Source organism: Poecilia reticulata, linkage group LG4, assembly GCF_000633615.1.
Source record: "Poecilia reticulata strain Guanapo linkage group LG4, Guppy_female_1.0+MT, whole genome shotgun sequence".
Lineage (NCBI taxonomy): Eukaryota > Metazoa > Chordata > Actinopteri > Cyprinodontiformes > Poeciliidae > Poecilia > Poecilia reticulata.
Genome location: NC_024334.1, coordinates 2,837,121 through 2,856,070, shown reverse-complemented (window position 1 = coordinate 2,856,070; position 18,950 = coordinate 2,837,121). Strand labels below are relative to the sequence as shown.

Here is an 18,950-nt window from a genome sequence, read left to right as displayed (position 1 = left end):
GAACAGTTTTGTGTTTTTGCAGTGTAAGGGAAAATAATATTGAAACATACACTGCAAAAACCCAAACTCCTGTTAAGTATTCTTGATTGCGTTTTTTAGCTCAAATGTCTTATTTACTCCAGAAATGAGACAAAACTAACTAACAAATAACTTTTTGTAAAATATTTGCTTTTAAAGTCAATAATTACTTTTCAGAAAAATGGAGGAGCTTGTTTTTAGTCAATAATTCCTTATTATCTCTTGAAAAATGTCTTGTTATAAATGAAATAATATACAATATTCAGCGATAATAAACAYTATACTTAAAACAATCCCCTATATCTTGCTGAAAAGCTACTTTTCAGTTTTGTCACCAAGATATTTGCACTAGAATCTCAACCAGAAACACTTTTGTATTTGCAGTAAAACAATTTATGTTTGATTTTAAAGCTGAGGGTCAAACTAACATATGAAACTAACGGATTTATTTAGTAATGTGTTAATGTTTTATGTGATATTAGGATAGTAAGTCCACTGGATTTACTGTCTGGTCGAAATTCTGCAGAGAAATTATTTTGATTTGTTTGTAATTTTAAAACTAAATAATATAAAACAAACAAGTGAGAAACAAACATTGCAGTAGCAAACAAAAAAAGTTATGAATAGTTGAAAAAAGGAATTTATGATTTTAACTCTCAATTTAAAATGACTCAGTGTTTCGGCCGTTTTGCGGTTTTCTGGAAGTTTGTTCCAGATTTTCGGAGCATAAAAACKGAATGCTGCTCCTCCATGCTTGGTTCTGGTTCTGGACGCAGAGCAGAACCAGAACCAGAACACCTGAGAGGTCTGGAAGGTCTTTAATGTACTGTGGTGCCAAGGGATTTATAAACTAACAGATATTTTAAAGTGTATTCTGTGGAAGGACTTTAGATGTGTGGTGATGAATGTACGAGTTTCTCTAAACGTTTTAGGGACTTTAATCCTATAAATGTTCTTCAGGTGATAAAAGGCAGGTTTGTAATTGTGTTTTAGACAATAATAGATTCTTCCTTTTCAGCCTTTGTTAGGATTAAGTGACATTATAGTACATCATAAAATACAAATGCTAGAAAGGAGAACAAGGCTTTGCAGCGAGCTAAAGTAAACATCCAATAAAATATTTTAAAAAATTATAAACATGAAAAATTCAGTAACACTGTAAAAATGCCAGTGTTGAATTAACACCCAAAAGTGTCTATATGTGTCCAAGTCGGCTGGTGTTAAAGTAACACTTTTGAAAGTGTTAAAAGATTGACACCCATTGTTTTGTTAAATTAACATTGGTCTATAAAACTGAAATGGGTTTAAGAAAAGTTAAACTTTCCATTTCTGTGTATTGTCTTGAATATTTTCCACTGGATTTGATTGATATTGGCACCTTGTGGGTCAATTATTTACTTTTTTGTGATCAACACTACACTGGTGTTACTTTTAATGTATTTTAACACCAACACCGTTGTAAATATTAATGCGACTCTGTATTGTTGAATTTAACACCAGCTGACTTGGACACATATTGACACTTTTGGGTGTTAATTCAACACTGACAGTTTTACTGTGAAGTAACCTCAAGGATCCGTTTTCCACTTTAAACACTACCAACATACAGAGTTATGAGTTCTCCAAAATATTTACATATGGCAACCAATTTAATATTTTAAAATATAGTTATGTTGGCATCGACTTTCAGTCTGATACCAACATAAACATGGAGGAAACGTCGTGAAGCTCAGCCCACATATGAACTCCTGTCCACGTCCTCTTGCTTTGTGTAAATCCGTCCTTTTCAAGTCATTGTTGGCTTGTATTGTCTGGCTGAGTGATAGAAGTGGTTGGAGGAAAAGATTCCCAGAAGGCATTTCCATCCACAGCGACGGCGTTTCAGACAAAACAGCTTCTCAGGCCGAAACGTCACATAACTAAATACAATCATAAATTAAACTGTTGATCGGCTTTAAAATCAGTCACTTTAAAGATTTCACTGCAAAAACACAAAAATAAGTATTTTTGGTTAAAGAGTTTAGTTCACCTGGAATAAGTCAAAACTAACTAAAAAGTAACTTTTTAGAAAAATATATGAGTTTATTTCAGCATAGAATTGCTTAATATTGATGAAAAARTTCCAGTGGCAAATTATTCCACTTACAAGACATTTTTCTAATTTTATAAATAAAATAATATTTAGTTATTATTGACTAAAAATAACTTTCTGTATGTTTCTGAAAAGTTACTTTATAATTAGTTTTATTTCCAGTRCACTGASATGTTTGCACTGGAAACCAARTCAAAAATACTCGTTAGGATTTTCTGTTTTTGSAGTGTATATTTGTATACACTGCAAAAACACAAAGTTGTACCAAGTAAATTTGTCTCCATTTCTATTTGCAATAGTTTGCTACTGGTAGATTTGTTTTTCACMTGGGAAACAAATCTTCCCGTGTTGTAAGTTTCATAATCTRCCAGTGAAACCAGAAGTTGTTTTTTTATCTGTATTAATAAATTGTTGACTAAAATAACCTCCTATATSYTGTTTAAAAGTTACCTGTGAGTTAGTTTTGTTTTATTTCRGGTGTTCTGAGATATTTGCACTGAAAACTAGACAAATTTACTTYGAACAATTTTGTGTTTTTGCAGTGTAAAGAAAATAATAATTAAATATACACTGCAAAATCCCCAAATCCAAGTTAAATAGTATTTTTTCCAAGTGTACCRAGACATTTGCACTRGAAACTAGACCASAGCTGCTGGGTGTTTTTGCAGTGAACTGACTGAATGTGAAATGCAGCGGCTGCATCTCACAGCTGAGGCTTCCAGCCTGAACGGGAACAATGCCTAAAAACTGAATATTGGATTTTATATTGTTGCTGCAGGGTCAGCAGGTCAAGGAATGTTTTCCCTTTCATTGCTGCTCTTCAGTGGCTCTCAAACCCCCTTCCTACCCATCAGCAACCAACACTTTAAAACCTTCAAAAAGAAAACGTTTCGTCACTGAGGAAGACCTTGACTTGTTGAATATATTCCATCTTTTATTGTATCTTCTCCAAAGCATTTGTCTTACAACATCCAAAGTAAAACATTTTGTGCATAAAAAAATCTTTCAGCACTGCATGCAACAGAAAGTTGAGCTTTAATCGACATATTTGAAATAGTTTTCCTTCTCTTCCTGCCTCCTGGGGTGGTCTGCGCTGATCTCTTAACTCTGACATACCAGTCAAAACACCACAGCCTGTGTGTGTAAGCGTGTGTGTAGCTGTGATTCAGAACCTGAGCAAAGGTTTTAACATGCCACTATTTAGGGTTTCTGCAGCATTAGGAGAGGGAAGGGTAATGAGGAAACAACCACTTTGTTGGGGCAGGAGGATTTCTGCTCGGCTGTTTGAGCTTAAACCTTCACTTAAAGGAAAGTGAAGATGAGTGACACTTTCTGACCTCTTAAAATAAAAACTGCTTGTGGTGTTGGGAAAACTCAACCATCTACAAGTAGCGGCACATTTTCTGTGAACAAAAACTACATTTTATCCTCCAGATTAATCTTTATTGGCGGCATTTTAAGGGAGAAAAGAGGCAACAGGTAAAATAAAGCCATCAATCAAAGTTTGGATCTGGTACAAGTTCCTACACTGTAAAACTGCTAAATCTTACCAAGAACTTTTGCTTAGTTTCTAATGGAAACATTTTATTACTCTTCAAATACGACAAAACTGACTTACAAATAACGTTTTGCAAGACATAAGAGCTCGTTTAAGTCAACGATTCCTTAATATTTTAGGAAAATGCTTGTTCCACTGGCAGATTATTTAAATTTTTTCCTCAATATTAAGGAATTATGAACTTAAAATTACCGTATTTTCCACACTATAAGGCGCATCTTCAATGAATGGCTTTTTTTTTTTTTTTTTAAATTTCATATATAAAGCGCATAGAACAGACACTTCAGTTTGGGTTGTCGATTTGTTCCGTGCTCTATTATTACACATCTACATTTATAAAGAAGTGGTCCCCAGTACTTTATATAGTCGTCTGCCCCAGTTGCAGTTTCACTCACGGTGTTGTGATATTGTGCCCAACTGCTTTCTGGGTAACAAAGACCAACCGACACGCTGCAGCCGCTGTCTGTCTCTCACCTCCCCAAACTTTATTAACAAACCAGCGTTCTGACAACTATCCCAGCATGCACAGCGCGCTTCTTCTTCTACGGGGGAAAATGAAGTCGGCGGCTGCTTACCGTAGTTGCTGGACCTGTTGTGGCTCAATATTGGTCCATTTATAAGGCGCACTGTCGACTTTTGAGGAAATTGAAGGTTTTTAGGTGCCTTATAGTGCGGAAAATACGGTAACCATTTCTTGCTGAAAAGTTTCTTGTAAGTCAGTTTTGCCTTATTTCATATCTAAGATATTTGCACTAGAAAATAAACTAAAATACTTTTAAAATGTTGTTTTGCAGTGGTTTTGCTGGTCATTACTGATTTCCAGGTTTCTTTAAGACCTGAGCTCCCAAACTCATTTTTTAAGGCTACAAGAAAGACCTTTTTATGAGTTTTAAAAAAACTAAATATAACTTCTAACCATAACAGGTGTTGCAAGATGTCAATGGTTTGGGGTAATATTCATAGGGCTGCTACTAAAAATCATTGTAACAATTTATTATTCTGATAGTTGATTAATTTTACACAAAGATGGTCACATTTTGCAGATTTTTTCATTTAACCTCTCAGGCCTTTTTAACAATATTAAACGCATTAAAAGATGCCTGATAAATGACTCAACACCTCTTTTAAATAAGATAATAAACATTTTTGTTTGGGGAGGTGTGAATTCTGGTCCGCCTAAAACAATACGACATCCAGCTACTAAAAGAATAATTTCTATAAACTGGAAACATTTTGCAAAAGTCCAGTCACTGAAAGTTACCATCCTGAGTTGCAGAGCAGCAGAGAAAGTGAAATGTTCTTATCGTCTTTCCAGACTGAAAGTTTTAGACCAAAATAGCTGATTTGTCAGAGATATTCTTCTTTGAATCATTGAATGACGTAAAATGGCTTTCAAAGGTTTTTAAGACCCCGAGGGCCAAGAAACTCGAAGCACCTTGATGATTATGCAAACTAAAACTTCAGTTCAAGTGGGAAAAACCATCAAAGGAAATATCATTGTAATATCAATAATGTATCATAGGAAACCGGATTTGATGTTTTAATCTCTCCCCTGGATCATTTCCAGCACACCTGGCTGGGCTCAAACAAACACACAAACAGGATCAGAAACAAATTGGCAGCGGGGATCGGCAAACACTCGCATCCGAAGGAAGTGACAGAGCCGAGCTTTACACGACTTTCTGCGGTCGCCGCTTTCTCTCGACTCCTGAATGGAAGAAAGAAAAGGGAGGACCGCAGCGGGAATAAACACAGAGAAAACACGGCCGAGGTAGGAACTGGGAGATTTAAACCCAGACAAAAGGCGGACGAAAATCAAAGCTCTCACTGAAAGACAAAGATAATGAGGCGGAGAATACATGAACGGATAAAAGAGAGAGAAGATGCGCCTCCCCCTCCCCCCTCCGTTTGTTGACACGGTGTCAGCTGTGACTACTGGGTTAAGAAAACACTCTGGAGATTTGTTTGCTCTGTGAGTAAACTAGCCGCTGCTACGCCCTGCGCCGCGCTGCGTTCTCACAGACACACACGCACTGAAGCCGCTCATGTTGAGAAAAACAACGTTCGGGGGGCAGGTCGGCTCTTGCAGCAGGGAAACAGTTTGGAGAGCGAGAGGCATTAGGTTGATCCAAGGCGTGGCGGCGCACTCACTCACTCACTCACCTGGTCAGGTAGGCAGGGCTGCAGGGACCAACGCTTTACTGCACATTTTTCTAAAATCCTGCAACGGAAATCTTCTTTTTTTTAATCATTTTTCTGCTGGATTTTGTTGTAACTTCTCAGATAGTCGCCCTCAAGAAGCTCGACTGATCACAGCAAAAACACCAACAGGAAAAGAATAGCAGCAAAAAACTGTAACTACAGAGGATGAGAGCCACCCCAAGAAAACTCTTAAAAATTACATGAATAAAGTTGTAATTTTAAAAAAAATGAAGTTGTGTTAAGAGAAAGTCACTATTACACAAAACTAACGCAAAGCATCTTTGATAATGGAATACAAATGGCAGCATTTGGACGTTTCCACATTGTTGAAATTGTTGAGCAGGTAAGATTATGTATTTGCCATTTTCTCGCTCAATGAAGTAATTATGTCACCTTCAGTTAGAAAAATGCCGTTTATATCAAATATATTTTCAATCATCGACTGTACGGTGTTTGTGTTTTTTATATATAATTCTGTGTTTTCATTGTGTAAAGCGCCTTGCTGCTGAAATGTGCTATACAAATACACTTTGATTGATAGAAATATGATTTTAAATAAATTTGACTTTGTAATTTAATGCCTTGGAATTGGGCCTCTGTCTCTTTAAAAACTCCTGCTGTTTCCGAAGCTCCGCCTTCAGGAAGTCATCCCAACATGGCTCCTCTATTAACCCTTTAACACGTTTTTACCAGAGTTTCACTGAGCAGCAGCTCCTACAATGAGCTCCACCAGGTGTTTGCTAATTGCTGCTGGCTAGTCTGAAGGAGCTGAGTGAGGGAGCCGCAGGGAAATCACAGAAACGTAGAAACTGCAGCTCTGAGGAGGAGCTGCGCCTCGAAGGCGGAGCTAGGTCCACCCAGCCATTTTGCACAGCTGAATGGTTGCCATGGAGACTAAAGGATTTCTCAATCATGCATGAAAGAATCAAAGCAACGCTCCAGGTTTGTTTTTGATGAGGGAATAACATTATAACATGACGACAAATGTTGATTTTACAGTATCCTGCCCCTTTAATAAACCAAAATCAATGCTGAAATGTGATTTTTTTGTATTTTGTTTTGCYAAGTTTCACCTGCCTTTGTTTTAAGAAATGTATGTTTAGTGAAATTATTCTGAATAAAACAATTTAAAATAAATRTGTCTCACCCTCACATTTGTGCGACGTTCTGCAAAACATCAGCAAAATGTGTTAGTGTGAAGGCTGGATGATAGGCAGCTAAATTTATTTCTAGGACATGAATATGTCAGGGATTTCCGTTTCATGTCGTTAATTAGATTAGCTAGTTCAACATGGGCTGGATTTTTTTATGTTTGTGAGACTGTTTAACATCCTTTAACCCGTTAATAAGCTTCTGCATGTCGTTAATAACATTTGAGAGGCATTAAAACACTGATCTGTTGGCGTCTGCGTGCAGCAGGCAGAGCTGTCATCGGTTTAATGCAGAACTCGCCTGACATTAGCATTGAACCCTTTTTAAAGTACCGATAATCCCTTCCCATGACATGCAACCTGCCTTTACAAACAAAAATCCAGACACAAACACGTCTGTTATTACAGCAGAAAGTGTCATTGGGTGACTTTATCAACAGTCTGTGAAAATTTACCTGCACAAATGACCGACACTCAGAAACGGATACAACTATTTATCAAAATATTAGTGTTTTTTATTGTATTTGTTAATGCTGTGGCTTGAAAAACTATCCATACCTCTTGAACTTTTCCTTATTACAGCCACAGACATAAATATATTTCATTGGAATTGAATGTGAAAAACCAGCACAAAGCAGAACAGACACGCTGCAGGTCACCGTTCACAATGTGCCGCAACAAAGGGAAAAATAAAGAAAAACCGTCGAAAAGCAACTCAAAACCACATCGTTTCTCGCTCTGCGATGGCTACATTACACTCACTCGTTGCCATAGCAACTGACAACAACACCACTAATGTATCATAATCCAACACCAAAAAAAACACTCAAACACAAAGAACAGTCCGTTACAGTTTTATGTTTTTAGGCTTGGTGTTTATTTTGTGATTATTAATAAGTGATCGCTCTGGTGGATTAGCTACCGCTGCTATTAGCTAAGCTAACACAGCCGTTGTTGATTAGCTAATTTAAACACCTGATGATTGATCTGTGGATCAAATGTTTTTTTAATTTTTAACTGAACCGAAACACAGAATTCCACAGCACATCTACATGGTAGGATTATCAAAGTCAAGCTAGCATACCTGAGCTACTTCCCTCTCCTTTGCTACTTTTCTTAAATTAACTTTTTCCTGACCTCATTATCTGGTTGTAAAAGTGCTGACAATTAGTAGCAAAGCACTGCATCCCTTTTTCTTTTATATATCAGGCGTATATTTAAGATTTAGCGCATCATGTTGACAACTTTGCAGCTAAAACCAATGCTAGTCATTGTTAGCAAGCAGCTTTTCAGCCTGCAGCAGGGACGGGGGCGGGATCGTGTGTGTGTGACATCACTGTCCATCTCGTCTATACCACCGTGAAGTATAAAGAAAATTACACATAAATCAAAAAGTTTAAGGGGTATATATCAACGATTTGCTACTCAATCAGTTTAAACATTAGGCTAAAATAGATTTTTCTACAACGCATGAGTGAAATAAAGGATTATTTATCCTATTTTAATACTTTAGTCTTGTTATATACGTTTTGGTGGAACGTTAGCACACCTAATATCAGTCACATTAGTTTTCATACAATTATACACATAAAGCAAAAATATATATATATATATTAAGTTTTACTTCCTACAGTAAATTTAGTTTCTTAATGCTAACCTGTTCATCCAGCTACACTGAAACTTCAACATTCACACATGACATATTGTGATTTGTTGTGTGCAAAGCATGTTTTGGTATTCAGAGCGCGCTCCGTCTCTCTCTCTCTACTTTAGAAATGAACATATGGAAGGGCGGTGTGAACACGAGAAGAAAAACGGTAGAAGGGGAGTGCCCCAGTCTGCTATCTGTCATGCAGAGGGATATATTTATCAGAGCCGCTTTTAAAAAAAGAAAAACATCTCACTCTGGAAGCCGCTATTTGGCTCCCGCCGGGCAATTGCGGCAGTGAGATACATTAGACCTGGTTTGGTTTGTTTTGGTTGTTTGGAGACGCTACAATTATGAGATACAGAGGGGGGTTGAGTCTGAATACGGTCAGTTTTTTTATTTTCATACAGCAGAGCCTGCATGTCATCTCCTTTGCTTTTGCTTCCTTTCTCCATGTTTTGTTTTCTTCTCCCTGATCTTCATTTTACACTTCAACTCCATTTTTAACGGGAAGCTGTGAGTCTGATGAGCCATTAGCAGCGTCTCTATTACCAATGTGAGCAAATCTTTGTCTATATTTTGCTGATGTTGAAAAAACACAATTTCTAAATAATTGAAATTAAAATCACAAGTGAATAATAAAAATCATGTCAGTCACAGATAGTAAATAGCTACATAAGATTATATTCATAATTCAGCCAATCAGAGGAAACGCCAAGTGCTAATTCTGTACAATTTATCCAAAAGTGGGCGGGGCTTAGTTGGGAGCCCCGCCCACTATTGGGGAAATTGTAGTTGGCAGTTTAAAAGAAGAGTTAATGAAAAATAATTTTTTTTAAATTACAAGAATAAACTTGCAAGAGAATAAAGTTAAAATAATACAAGAATAAAGTTATATTACAAGAAAAAGTTATAATAGTACAAGAATAAAGTCATAGTATTATGACTATAAAGTTGTAGTACTACAAGAATAAAGTTATAATATTACGACTTTATTTTTGTATTATTTTGCCTGTATTCTCATACAACTTTACATTATATTATAACTTTATTCCCCTAATATTATGACTTTAGTGATGTAATATTTCGTCTTTTTTCTTGTACGAGTTTATTGAGAATTCTCACTATAAAGTTATTTCTGATGAGAATAATAAAATCATTTTTACAAATGATTTTATGCTGATAGTCATTTATGAGTCATTTATAATATTACAAAGTATTTTGTTCTAATGTTTTTTAATATTAGAACAAAATGTGTTATGAGAATAAAATCCATCCATCCATCCATCCATTTTCTTACACCCTTGTCCCTCAGTGGGGTCGGGAGGGTTGCTGGTGCCTATCTCCAGCTAGCGTACCGTAAAATTATTTTAGTTTTTTTAGTTTTTATTAGTATGGCTATAATACTCCATCATAGATTTAGAAAACTTGTGTTAAGATATTAACTAATACAAATCAGTCATTTAAGATTTCAAATCTGTATTCAAAACTTAGTTTCTCCTAAAAATAAAAACAAGAATATTAAAATACAGATCATTTTATATCTATATAAAATCAAATTTTAAATCTTCCTTCCTAAGCATGAAGTCAGTTTTAAAAAGAAAAACTGAAGCAGGAGGATAACAGTGAATGTTCTGAAGTCAGGGTGTAGTTTCTCTAATCCTCTCTCTCCCTGTAGAGCAGGCAGATGGTTATGACAAATAAAAGGGTGCAACAGGAGTGTGTGTGTGTGTGTGTGTGTGTGTGTGTGTGTGTGTGTGTGTGTGTGTGTGTGTGTCCGTTTCAAAGGCTCTCCTTTAATTCTGCAGCCCAGCAGGACACATTCTCTGACACACAGTTGCACAGAAATAACCCAGAAGAAGCTAATCTGGAGGAGTGTGAGCAGCGGCGTCTCTTCAGGCTGCGGCGGCTGCAGGCTGAGGTTCGGGCTTTAATCAACAATATCACTCTTGGTTTTTTTTTTTTTTTTAAAGACAGCCAATTACGTCACAGGTTTGAAAGTTCAAACATTCAGAGATTCAGTRACTCATCGCTGCATCCAGGATGATTCAGCAAATCAGAAAAGGTCAACAAAGACATTTAAATCCAAATGAGTGCCACTTAGCTGGCTAGCATTTAGCTGCTGCGCACCACAATCTGGAACAAACTTCCAGAAAACTGAAAAACTGCTTCAGACTGGTTTCCTGAACACGACAATGAGCTCGAATGGCCTCCACAACCACCAGATCTCAGTCCAGTACAGAACCTTTGGGACATGGTGGAGCGGGCTGTTAGCATCCTGGATGTGCAGCCGACAAATCTGCAGCAACTGTGTGATGCCATCAGGTCCAATGTGGACCAGACTCTCTGAGGAATGTCTCCAGAATCTATGCCACACAGGATTAAGGCGGTTCTGAAGGCAGAAGGGGGTCCAACCCCGTACTAGTCAGGTGTACCTAAAAAAGTGGCCGGTGGGTGCGTCTTCTTATGCGGCCCTTTTGACTCCAAAGAGACGGATAAATGGATGAATGTGCTTCAGTATCATGTCATCAAAGCATCATTTCAACAAAGAACAGATGTTTTAACGCCAATAATGAATAATTATAAATTTACTGCAAATTATCTGCAAAAATAGTCAAGAATATTGAGTTTAAGTGACTCTAACTTCTTCTGCTTTGATGCCAAGTTAATTTGTGATCGAGTAACAAAAATCAGCATGAACTTAATTAGCTTTGAAAATATTAAGTTGTTAAATGTTTAATTATAAAGACACTGGGAACATTTATGTTATTTCTCAGGAAAATGTCTGTCTGGACAGTAAAGTCAATATTTCCCATTGACACAAAAGGACATAGTGAATTCCCCAGTTTACTCACACACACACACACACACACACACACACACACACACACACACACACACACACACACACACACACACACAGGAGAGCAGACACAAACACAGGCTTAGGCAGATGTCGGCACAGCCAAACACACACAGAGCAGCTGTTTAAACTCTGTGGAGAATCCACTTCGCTGAATGACGGCCTCGATGCAAACATGGACAAAAACAAACAAGCGTCAACAAAGAGACAAGATTGAGGTTGAAAGTATTGGAAATTACAAAAAACTAATTTGTTTTCGCATTACTGCAGCAATCAAGCTTGTTGATTCTGTAACATAAAAACAGAAAATGTTTTGGAGGAACATCATGAGCTACTGGWTATTTCTGAAATTGTGAATACAAACTGATGGTTTTGTTTTTATTTTAAAGGTAGAAGTGATTAAAAAAGAAGATGCTGCTGCAGGTGAGAAACATGCAGGAACATGAACACCACCCAAATAAAAAAWATATATATACTCCTGAATGAGTTTTAAAGGTTATTTCCTACAGYGGGACACTTAAAAAAAACACCTCAATCAATTAAAACATAATTACTTTTCTAATTGAATCTGCTCGATTCATCTTTGTAGACATAAATTAATGAGAGACGATGGAATRAAAAAAATCTCATTCGTTAAAGTCACAAACATTTGCTATTATACATTTATAATCTCTTGTGAATTTATGACTTTGCTGTTATTTTATGACGACTTGGTAACTTTATTTGCAGGGGTGAGCATATGACTYATATGACTTCATGAATGTTGATGACTGCCGTCACCCCGTAAATAATGCAACTTTTAATGCAACGTTGCACTAAAAGTTCATTATTCACCAAATAATGCAAAGTTGCACTCAGACCTTTCAAAATAAATGTTGCTGGATGATAAATTCTTCCAGCAGTTATTCCGATAAACAACAATATTTTTTTATTTTGAGAGCATTTTCAAGTAATTTAGTGGTAATGATAGAATAATTAAAGAATCTTCTCAAATATTAATAAACTTTAGATTCTAATGGAAATTTAACTCTGGAACTGGGAGACATTTAAAAATCCAAAAGGCCTAAAAGCTAATAAAATTAATCATGAAGTCTGTAAACATAATTATCCTTGTTGAGACCACGACAACCAAACGGTTTGATAGAAAAGAAAAAATCAATAAATTATGCAAATGGTAATTATTGAGTTTGTTCCAATTTCTGATGCAACTTATTGATTTATTGCAAAAGGCGAAGGCACTAAAAATTGCATCAAAAGTCCATAAAAAGTGTCAACTTTGCATTATTTGGTGAATAATGACACTTTAAATGGATTAGTAATTCAAGCTTTAATTGAACTTTGCATTAAAAGTCTCTTTATTTACTGAATAACCCTTCATGCAGACGCCCTCATGTTCCCGACGGCGTCATTTTTATGCAAACCTCTTCACATGAACCGTTGCCCTTTATTCTCATAATTTTATTTAATTCTTTGGCCCTGATCCTCAGTCCTAGTAAACCAAACTGCTTCTCTTCTTTAATCAACTATTTTTTTAACTTTTCTGTCTTTACTCAGCTTATAATTTATTTTAAAGATGTTTTTTTACTTTACGTTGAAAAGGTTTGGATAAAGAAACGAGTCGCTGATGAACAAAGTAAAAACTTAATGAGCCGTCGGACTGTAAAAAAGTGTGTGTGAGTGTGTGTGTGTGTGTGTGAACGCGGCTGCGGCTGAGTGTGTTTTATCTGGTTTTATCTTTCCACCCCTCCTCTCTATCTCTCTCTCAGGATTAAACATGTTTATCAATTATCACTCCATCTTGCCTCCAGCTCTCAGCACGCCATGCAGCTAATTGAATCATTTAACAATCGCTGCTCCTCTGGGAGTGTGTGTGTGTGTGTGTGTGTGTGTGTGTGTGTGTGTGTGTGTGCACGTTAGGGGTGAAAGTGGGGAGTTGTTTGCAAACATGATAATGCCCTCGGGTGCCTGCAATGCACTTGTCAGATATGTTTATTAATTTATGACACACACACTCACAGATGGGTCCTGGCGTGTGTGTTGGCGCACCATGTGTTGGTCACGGCTGGGGGCCTCCTGTTGTCTCACCAGCAACTGGTTGTTGGACGGCTCGTTTCCAGGATCTGTGGATGCGTCTGTTGCAAAGGAGCAGAAAAATTTGTCTTTACATATTTTGGATAAACACAAGCAGCTGCTGGTKGTTCAATCTAATCTACAACCTGATGCCGCGTTGCAGAAATCTCTAGAAATTTAACTTTCATTTCATCCTGGTTGAATTGGGAGTAAAAAATAACACTTTAAGCTTTTGTAACATCGTTTCTTCATCTGTGATGTTGGCGTGTTAAAAAATGTGTGTCATACTGAGGGCGAATGGGGAAAAAATKAAGTTTATGAAACATTGAGATTAAAAGTCCTAATATTGCAAGAAAAGTCATAAAATTGCAAGAAAAAAGTCAAAATAATATCCAACATTCATGACTATTCTTGTAATACTTTGATTTTATTCTCAAAATTTGACATTCTTATATCATATTGACTTTATCTTTGTAATATTACTTTATTTTTTCTCTTAGTACGCTCCTAATACTTTGTCATATAGTGGGAACAATATTACAAAGACGCATTTCTCCAAACTATTTTTACTTTTTGTTAATATTTTTTTGACAGAAACATGAATTTGTGCGTTTGGGCGCATCAGAAGCAGAAGCTCGTCCTCAGCCCTGCTCGTTTCCCTTCCCGCTGCTCCGTCTGACCGTCTCATTGATTACAGCTGATCCACTTCCAGCTGCTAGCCTAGCATTAAGCATTCTCAGGTGAAGTGTGGACACATTAATTGATTGCTGTCATCAGTGATTGTGAACGCATGAACCCGTTATTAACGGCGGGCTTCATCAACTCCCGAGCAAACACACAATCAGAACTGCTTTCACTGCACCCGTTAGCTGGAGTTTCACTTTTTTACTCCACGAGGGAAAAAAAGAAATAATTGTTTTTGTCTGATTTGGAGAGGCATCATCAACTCAAACCTATATCTAAAATGCCTGAGGTTTAAATTCTCATGCACATCCATGTGGGTTTATTTTTTATTAGAAATGTCCGTCACCGCGCAATGAACTATGAAACTTTCAGGAAAAAAAATTACATTCAATCTGAGTTTTAAATCCATTTTAATATGATAAAATACGCCTACAGATTATTGTTACTTTTATTCAATTATTTGACTTTGAGAGTTGCTATTTTTTAAACTTTGTTCTGTCCACAATGACAATAACAGGATTTCTGATTCGAACGGAAAAGCAAACTCTGGTCCTCCTGAAGTGGTTAAAGTGAACCGAAGTGCAGTTTGAACGCATATGAAAATGGCAAACGGACCGAAAACCGCTCCAAAATCAGGAAGAGGAACACAGAGCAGGGCATTCTGGGTAAATAAAACCAGAACAAACCCATGAATCCAACAACCTCTAAAATCTGACCCTTCTCCATTTATGCTCAGTGGATGCATTTTCCTTAGAAAGGTGCACAAAACTGTCAATAGTTTGCTAATGTCAAAAAACACAATTTTGCAATACCAGTGTTTCCATTAGATTAAAAAAAACTATTAAAATCACACATGAGTAAGTTTGTTCATGTGATACGAAGTCATTAAAGAACAGATCATCCTCTTCGTCATTTCTGACAGTAGCAACATCCGGTTGTTGATCATGTGACAAAAAAAAAAGTGTTCCAATATCAGTTTTACAAAATACATGCAAACATGCAAAATCTTTAATGAAAAACATGAGTTTTTCCGAAATTGCTAATTTATTAGCATAATTTCCATTTGTGCGATTATACAGTCAATGGAAACGCAGATAGTTGTTTCTTCATGTTGTTTCCTTCTGTGTTTCTTGTTGCAGCGCCCCTACAGGTGAGGAGAGGAACAGGTTTTTCAAAGAGTTTGATTGTGAAAGAGAAACACAGCAGCTGAAAATGTAACAAATGTTGCATTTTGGTCCCGAATTGAACAGAATCCAAAAAACTATCAGGTGTGAAAACGGCGTAAAACATTTGCAGCTTTGGACATTTTGACCAACCCTGAAGGTTTTTGGTTTGTTTTGCTCGTCTTGATGTTGCAGCCGTTTGGTTTAGCAAAAAAAAAAAAAAAAACACAAAAATGAAAGAAAGGAGGTTAAATCTTGTGCTAAATCCTTACAGTACATAGAGCATGTGTTAAAGTGTCGGACTGAAAGCTTCCCCAGAGTGAATCATGAAGAGAACCAACGGAACCGAAAGAAACCCCCAACCGATCACCATGACAACCACCGCCCCACCTTATTCTGGGATGTCCTGTAGATATGTTCTTCAATTATGTCTCACTCTTTAATGTTGGTGCCGCACATTGATATTTAGTCAACCGCTGCAATTTTAGCTGCTGCGTTGAAATGTAACTGTCTCACCCGGGAATCAAAGGACGGCGAGATCCTCCTGAGGCGACGGCAGGCAGAGATGAACATTTATTCCCCGTTTCCTTTCAGGCTACATCTGCAATTTGATTCGAAACACTGAGGGTTTTTCAGCATGCCAAGCAACTTTCAAGGAAAATGTTTTGTATGGTAATTTATCCACCGTCTGTGAGATTTGACATTTTTATCCCCACTTTAACTCCATGAGAATATTTGGAGACAAGAATCTACAGTTATGTGTGGCGTGTACAGAGAAAAATGTGTCGTCATGATATTCATTTACTGTAAACAGGAAAATATTTAAAAATTAATAAAGACATGGGTCAAAATGGGCCCCATGTGTGACCGTCTTTAGGCCCCATCACGGCCCTGTAGTAAATGCCAATATAATCTTAAGCAGGTTCATTCTGGCTGAAATTTGGGACCCATACTGGTTGCACAATTTGAAATAAATGCACTGACCCCCATCATTTCAGCGATATGTGAGCTCCATGGGGTTCCCTGCTGTTTCTTTGAGATTAGACTGGATATTCACAGATTTTTTGTAGAACATAACTCCAAAGTTTCTACGCACCACACATTTGGAACAAACTTCCAGAAAACTGTAAAACAGCTGAAACACTGGTTGCCTTTAAATCTCAACTTAAAACCCACCTGTTTAGAGTTGCGTATGGCTAAATTAGGAGTAGAGTGCTGGTTTTGATGTCTTCAATGTTTTTATCTTTACTTTTTATCTATCTATTCATTTCTTTTTTATTCCTCTTCCTAATGATGTAAAAGTGACTGAGGGTCACTGGGCGCACAGAAAAACCCTGTAAATTCTAGACTAACAGGTAAAAGTAGTGCACAAAAATCCGTGTAGGACGGTGAAGTTCTATCGTAAAAATTCGCGTGACATGTGGAGACCTTGTCCTGTCATGCGACTGGGCCTGGATAATACCTGGATAATACCCGTGTTAAACGGACAGCGGAGTCCGGCGACGACAGGCGCTTAAATTCCGTAACAAAAGTATGTTTTGATCTTTTTTAATCTCTGTTTTTTCAAAATATCTCTCTCTTACCGTTTATTCAATGTCACATGCCGTTTTTATTTTTTCTTTGGTTATGTAAAGCACCTTGAAATGCCTTGCTGCTCAAATGTGCTATACAAATAAATTTTGATTGATTGATAAAAAATGATCTGATTTGCTGATTTGTTTAATAGCACATATCTAAAATAATCCAAATAAATGCAGCTGTGAAGCTATATCAAGGCAATGCTGCTGGCTGGCGTTTGCAAAGTAGCCAATCCAGGAACACCATTTGCTTTAGTTGGTGCTGATTGGCTGAGATAACAAAGATGAGGAAAACTGTAGATGTTGGTATCTGCAGTTGCGTCAAGATGGTTTCCACTGTAAATATCAATGAATATTAAGGTACATTTGTTGTTTGAACTATCAAAATAAGTTGTTATAAGACTTTTTGAGATGGAGGCTCATTGATTTCAGCTCTTCGCTGGTAGTTGTGGTCCATAAAACAACAAATATTGGTGGTCAACTAAACACTGTACTTAGAAAGTAAGTTCCTGGGCCACATGGCACAACCCAATCCAGATGATTGGCTGGTTGCCCAATAATCTACCAGATGATTGGACAGATTAGATGATCTGAGTTTATCCACACATTGCTTAAGAACCTATATGAAGTCTGAACTTTGATGAGCAGGATCTTGATATTGTTGCCAATGTTGTAGCAGATTTGCTGCAGTGTTAGGTGTACAAACTAGCATCCAGATTCACTAGCCTGAGGTGAACTTTCATGATGCTCCTTCTTAATTGCCTGGAACACTTTTGTCGATTTAATTTCTTCACTGCAGAAAATGAGCTGGAAATTCTTTGCCTTTCATATAAAACATAAATCAATCTGTAGCTAACATGGTAAAGGATGCTTGCCATGTTCCTAGAAAAGACATGAAAACCAGACACGCACACACTCCACCCACACAAAGGAATCTCCCTCAGCCCGAGGTGGCCACCACCCAACACAGGTTTGCAAATGTTGCATTGTACGCTGAAGGCGGTCCACAGGTGCGATAGGATGACCTTTCAATCACACGCACACCTTGTAAGACCGACGAAATGAGAGAGATAAAAAGAGAGAGTTCATGCAGAATAGGCCCAGAGCCAGAAAATCCATTTATCTTATCCGGTGAACATGTGTATGTCTCCTCTGTCTGACAAGCTTTGATTTACTGTTTGGCACGTTAGGCGGACAAAAGTTGGCTTGAGATAAATCGAGTCGTCATGTCAGAGAGGGAAAGACCCACGAACGTGTCAATTTGGTCATAGTGGCTTTGTTCACCCTGTCATTATCCGCCTTCTTTGTCTTTTGTAACTTAACCGTCTTAATATCAAAGTTTATAACATGACATTCATGGTGAATTTAGTTTTATAGCAAATCAAACCTGAATGAAAAGACTGTTTATGTGCAACAGCTGTCAGAACAGTGGAGTAATAAAATTCAGTGTAAACTGGATTAGTGACTGAGTTTTGGTCCAACAAGTTACGACCAGCCGCCGACGGTGTCTGCATGTGCTGAGAGACACGGCGTACCTTGGTTAAGCTGTGTTAAAATATTTTAATCAGCCACACCATCTATCAAAAATCAGTCAGGCTCATAACCACAACATCAATATGAAGGATGGAGGCTTTTCATTGAGGGAGACTTTTCTATATTTTTCCGTATTAAAAACCAAAACACAATCAAGCAAAAATAATACTTTTAATTCGACTCTACAGACTTCTACTAAAAGGAGAAGTTTAAGGCTAGGTAAATAAATGTTTGACATTTTTAGCAATTCAGTTTATAACTCCAGCTTACAATAAATACACTCAAGTTTCTTTAGGAAAAAAGTAGTTCAATCATCCAAACAAATCCCAGACTATAATTCAAATTGGTATAAAGAAAATTGCTGAGTTTACAGCGATTCCTCATGTTTAGC

General features: G+C 37.1%; 1 long non-coding RNA gene across 5 annotated transcripts in view; it reads right to left on the bottom strand.

The window, feature by feature from the left end:
- LOC103463118 (uncharacterized) overlaps positions 1-18,950 on the bottom strand; it is a 170,862-nt gene that overhangs the window by 93,467 nt on the left and 58,445 nt on the right. For 4 of the 5 annotated variants that reach the window (XR_533466.1, XR_533462.2, XR_533464.2 and 1 more), the window contains exon 3: positions 13,549-13,664. This is a non-coding gene — a long non-coding RNA (uncharacterized LOC103463118). Of the gene's footprint in view, positions 1-13,542; positions 13,665-18,950 lie in introns of all 5 variants that reach the window. The other variant, XR_533465.2, reaches the window with a different exon arrangement.